This window comes from Nannospalax galili, unplaced genomic scaffold (genome assembly GCF_000622305.1).
Source record: "Nannospalax galili isolate Female #2095 unplaced genomic scaffold, S.galili_v1.0 scaffold1084, whole genome shotgun sequence".
Lineage (NCBI taxonomy): Eukaryota > Metazoa > Chordata > Mammalia > Rodentia > Spalacidae > Nannospalax > Nannospalax galili.
Genome location: NW_008351705.1, coordinates 581587 through 587670, shown reverse-complemented (window position 1 = coordinate 587670; position 6084 = coordinate 581587). Strand labels below are relative to the sequence as shown.

At 34.0% G+C, this 6084-nt stretch overlaps 1 pseudogene; it reads right to left on the bottom strand.

Moving 5' to 3' along the window:
- Positions 1-343: 343 nt before the first annotated feature.
- On the bottom strand, positions 344-4387 carry LOC115066906 (annotated as a pseudogene).
- Between the last annotated feature and the right edge of the window lie 1697 nt (positions 4388-6084).

Sequence of the window (6084 nt, the reverse complement as noted above, 5' to 3'; positions counted from 1 at the left end):
ACCTTAGGAGGGAGGAAAAATTGTGTGATGGGGAAGTAAATTTGGATGTTATGTTGTTGAATTCTATCTATTGCGATGATAAGTCCTAAGATAGTGACAGTTAAAGTGGCTAATTTTAAGCAAAATAGTATAGTTATTACTGGGTATTTATATGGTGAACATTGTTTGAGATAGGATATCCCATGATAAGCTACCACATGCTAAGCAGTTAATAGCATTTGTGAGTTGTGGGTTATTTTCGTTGATAGAGATTAATGGTGAGACATGAGGTTTAGTTATCATGGTGAAAAAGTTACTGTGTGTGCACTGCAGGCAGCTCTAAGGGAGGTTGTGATTAGTGTAATTAGTAGAGCTCAACGTTTGTATTTGACATATCTGCAGCTTCAATGTTTAGGTCTTCTGAAGAGAAGCCTGTAAGAAAGGGTATTTCTGTAAGTGCTAGGCTACCAATGGCTAGACAAGAAGTGGTGTATGGTATAGATTTGCCAAGAACTCTTATTTTACAGAAGTCTTGCTCATCACTTAGGCTATGAATTAGGACCCACAGCATATAAATAATATGGCTTAAAAAACATGAGTAAACAAACAACAGCAACAAAAACCATGAGTGCAAATATGAAGAAGTGCAAGATGTGGTTGGTTAATCCTTAGAGTTACTATTAGTAAGCCTAATTGGCTTGATTTGGAGAAGGTTACAAGTTTTTAATATTGTTTTGGGTCAGAGCACAAATAACTGCAAATAAGGCTGCTAATGTTCCTAGACTTAGTATAGTGTGAGAATAATTTGATTCTTGCTTGTAGGAAGGTAAAATCGGATGAGTAGAACCATTTCTGCAACAGTTATAATGCTTCAATGAAGTAAAACAAACAGGTGTTGGCTCTTCTCTAGCAGAAAGAGTCAGGGGTGGAGACAAATTGTGCAGATTTTCCAGGAACTGGGAATAAAAGATCTAAAAGGTAAACCTTGATGACATTTGAGTTGTTTATAAAAATTTGTTGGAGTTCTCAGGAATTAAAATTTGTACAAAATCAAGCTACAGACAAAATGAATCTAATATCTCCAATACAGTTAAAAAAGATTGCTTGGATGTTGCAGTGATGGTGTTGGAGCAACCAAATCATCAGCCAGTTAGAAGGGATAATATAATTCCAACTCCTTCTCAACCAATGAATTCTGGAACAAATTGTTAGCTGAGAGAAGAGTAATCATTGTTACCAGGAAAAAGAAGATACTTAACAAATAGGTTTAAGTTAGGATTTGAATGCATATATCATGATGAGAATTCTATGACTGACCATGTTATAAGGAGGGTTACTGGGATAAATATTCTTGAGAAATAATCAAATTTAAAACTCAGAGTTAATTTTATGGTATTAATGGTTCCTCAATGTCAATTAGAGAAAAAAACTAGTTCATTGCTGATGTAAAAGAAAATGAGTATAAGAAATAAATTGAGAATAAATGAATATTTGATACAGGCAGTAATATATCAGGGAAGTCAATAAATTTAGTTATTTGGATTATAGAGAGGAATAGATAAATTCTAAGTATGAGATGTATAAGGAAGATAATTGAGTTATATTACACACTTTTAATTGGAGTTGCATCAAGTTTTCATTTCCTAAGACCAATGGATTACTTTTATCCTATAAAAGATTAGGAGTGTTATTAGTTCCTGCTTACTTTCTCAGTAAATAAGAAGCTATAAAATTTCATTTTTAGATTCATAGTATAATATTTTAATAAACTCTATTTACATTATGGGTGTCCAGTAATGAATTTAGGATTAGGTGTTAGGAGGATTAAGGGAATGTAGGACTACAGTAATGGAATATATTTTATATAGGTGCTTAATTTATCTCTTTGGAAAGTGACTAATGTATAAAAGAATAAAGTAAATAGTGGGAGAATGAAGATATAATAATGAGTTTCTCTCTGATTAAATTGATTGATGGAGATAATGCCAGGTTAGCTAGGCTACTTAGTGTTCATCAAGCTGCTGTTAGTCAGATGATTGTTTGAAGTCCATGGACTAAGAGTAAGGTGCAACTGCAAATGCCTCCATAGTCTGTGTTGGAAACACAAAATCTTAGTGATTAGATGAACTTAGAGCTCATTAGTAGGGCTGTAGTGCCTGTATAACTTCAGGGGTATTGGATTAGGGCTGCTTCAATAACTAATGCCATGTGACTTACTGGAGTAGCAATTAACAATTTAAAATAATTTGTCAAAGGCAGATAGACCTGATTATTACTATTTCTCCTAAGGATAAGAGACTAAATGAGTAAGCTAAAATTTTGATGATAAGATCAAATATAATTGCAATTTGTATCATTCATAACCTCCCAGAATTAGTAAAATGGTTACTAGGACTCTGCATCCAGTAACTGTAGCTTCACCATGAGCTTTGGGAAGTCATAAATGGACTTTGTACAGGGTATTTTAATCATAAATGCCACTGTGATTGCAATTTGTAAAATATGATTAGATTACATTAAATGTATTGGTGCTTGTTGAAAGCTTAGGATGAGAAATCATAATATTCAAGTAGAGTTGTGAGTGTAAATTACAGGAACAAGAAGTGGGAAATAGAGCCCAACCTTTAAGCATTCTGTTTGGTAATAACAATTAGGATTGGTGTAAGTATGGCTTCAAATAAAATGAAAAACAACACAAGTTCAGTTGCAGAGAATGTTACAATTAAAAAGATTTGTAAGGAAGCTAATATTGAGATGAAGATGTGTGTGTGTGTGTGTGTGTGTGTGTGTGTGTGTGTGTGTGTGATTCATTGGATAAGTGGTTCTGGCTAACTAAAAGTATAGGGGGGAGAAGGCAGGTAATAAAGACTAAAAGAGGGACTGAAAATCTTAGGCTATTTTCATTATTCTGGTGAAGGTTAGAGGGGTTAAAAAACTAATAACAAAGCTATTTGGAACAGTGTTAATTCAGATTACATTACTTTTTGAAAATAAAATCAATGGGATAATTGCAAAGGATGGAGTAATAATTTTAACACTGTAATAGCTTTAGATTTGAACATCATCTGTGCTTTATGGTGTTTACCAGAACTATTTGAGTGGAAGTTAAGTGTACTAGTTAATACTAACAAAATATGATCTTCATCAATAGACTGATAGAGAAAGAGTCAAGCAATATCTACCAAATGTTGGTATCAGGCTGCTGCCTCAAAACCAAAAAGTTATTTTGAAAAGAAATGATATTTAAACTGTTGGAGTAAGTAACTTAGAAGCAAGGTAGAGCTGATAGTTACCCGAAGCCCATAGAATCCAGTAGCTATAAAGAAGGTAGTCCTTAACTTCTGTCTGAGATGTTAAAAGAAGATCCAAAGTGTTCTGGTGCTTGGAGAATTATAAATCAGAGGCCTAGAAAAATAGTAATTAGGTGAAGTTGATTCATACAGTGATGGTTACCTTCTATTAGGCTATGGTGAGCTCAGAAAGAGAGACACTGAAGCTAGCAAAACTGTAGAACTTAGGAGAGGAACTTCAAGAAAGTTTAAGGAGTTAATAACAGCTGGTGGTAAACACCCTCCAAGTTCATGTGTAGGAGCTAGACTAGAATGATAGAAAAACCTGCAAAGAAGGAAACTTCTGAAATAATAAGTAAGATTGCACCATATCGTAGGCCTTTGGACAATGGGAATATTATATCCTTGAAAAGCTCTTTATGAATAATGACTCATCATCATTCATATGTAGTAAGTGGGTTAGCAGGTAGACCTAGGGAAAGAAGAGGTACTGGATTAAAATCGAATCGTATTACTAGGCTGGAAGTCAGGAGAAAGGCTGAAAAAGCTCCTGTCGGTGGTCATGGTCTAGGATTTACTGTGTGGAAAGGTGTGTTAGTGGCTGTTATCAAACTAAGTGTATATAAACTAAGAGAGTAAATACATAGGCTAGTATTAGGGCTATATCAAATTCTAGAATTGCTAGAAATAATGAAATAATGAGAGTTATGAAAGATGGTGGTAACCTAATAGAAGATAAAAATAGAGTTGCTCCTCCAATCAGGTGAATTAATAAATGACTTGGTATGCTCTTTACAGCCAATCGGATGGCTAGAGCTATAGGTTGATTGAATAGTCTAATTGCTTTGATAATAATAAGAATAGGGAAGAGTGCAACAACGGTTCCTTGGAGAAAAAAATGTATAAAAATTGTTTTAGTTTTATGTCAGATGCCTAAGATTATTGCTCCAACCCACAGGAAAATCCCTATTCCTATAGATAGTTTGGTGGCAGCAGTGAAAGAGACCCAGAAATTTGGTTGAGCCAATAAAAGTAATTAATGAAATGAGCATAGGAGTTCTTGTGTATCCTTTTGGGGAGTGTATAGTTTTTTTTTTAAAATTACATACATTAACCATTGTTGGAATGAGGAGAATCAGTTATTAATTAATCAATTGGAATAGGAAAATAATATACTGGGGAGAAAAATAATGAAATATAGATAGGAAGTCTTAGTATTGTAGGGTAGTAAAAGAGGTAAATAGATCATTGTTCATTTAATTCTCATGAGTTATTAGTTTTTGTTAGTTTGATAGAGTTTGGAGAGGGTGTTGAAGGGAAGTAAAAATCAGATATTTTAATAGAGAATGTAATTAGTGATGATAGAATTACAACAGATCATGTTTTAAGTACCTACGTGTCATTTGGGAAATTATATTCCTTGTCTTATCTTCAAAGTTAACGGAACTAAGCTATTGATAGAGATCAATTCTCAAAACTCTTTTAAAGGTTCTATTTCTAGGATAGTTGGCATAGAGCTGTGTTTGACCTGACAGTTTCTGAGGTTAGGCAGGTTGATGTTAAAGTAGCTTGAGTTAGAGGACCAGGAATAGCACCAGTTTTAAGGCCAGTGCTGGAACTGCTCATGATTGAAGAGCTTCTTCAGAGGAAATTAGTATAGGAATTGGGAGCTCTCTGGGGAGAACTAGAGGACAGGATAGGAAAGGAAAGAAAAAAGGATGAGGGCGTAAGAGAAGAAAGGAATAAAAGAGAGAAAAACAAAAATTTTTAAAGACAATGCAACTAAAATTGTATGCATGAGTTAGAAAGGTAAACACTTTAAACAGACACACTCAACAAGAGAGGCTAATGCGCTCAAGGTAGGCTAGATATACATTAATGATGGACTTGCACTGGGGAACATCTGGGGACACTGACATCACAGTGGGTATTAACAGGGATGACAGAGTATATGAGCTTCAGTGGGGGGCTATGGGAGTGTGCTGGTGGGGACACGGGTATAAAGAAGATTAAGATTGTTTGAGATGTTCTGTATGAATACACAAAAATTCAGTAAAAACAATTTTTAGGGTATGTATGAGTTAGAAAGGTAAACACTTTAAACATATACATTCATACATTCATTTTATTTTTTCTTAATTTTGAATTTTAATTTCTAAGGGTTAAATAATCAATGACTTGTATAAGACATTAATTTTATTTTGCTCTTATTCCCCACTACTATTTCACCCAAGTTTTAGATATAATCATTCTCATATGTTTAATGTGTTCTTATTTTTCTATTTTCCTTGAATTATGTTTTTTTATTTTGTGTGCTTGTGACTTATTACATTAAATAAAGAACACCCACACTACAATTCTTTGCCAACACAAATACTATTACTATGAAAATCCTCAAATATTTTTTCATATGAATTTGAATTAGAATTTGAGATATTTGCCTAGATACAGGTCCACTCCAGGCACCAACACATTCTATAATTGGATTACCAGCCTGTGTTCTCATCAGCAGTGGTAAGGTTTTCAGAAACAGTGAAACTAGAATGTGACTCCAAATTCCTGGATACTTGAATACCTGTAACTCTCCTCTCCTAACTGTAAGGAATGAGCCTATCTTTTAAGACTACCATCCTTAAACGTTTGAGCTGTGTAAGCTCAACTGGACATCTGTTCAGGACCTACCACTGACTGGTTGTGGAACATCTAGCAATTCACCTTCTTTTTCCAGTCTTTCCATATTTTTACTCATTCAATCAGTTATGTTCAACTAATTAGCACTAATTTTGCACCTATTATGTGGTTCAAGACTGTGTTA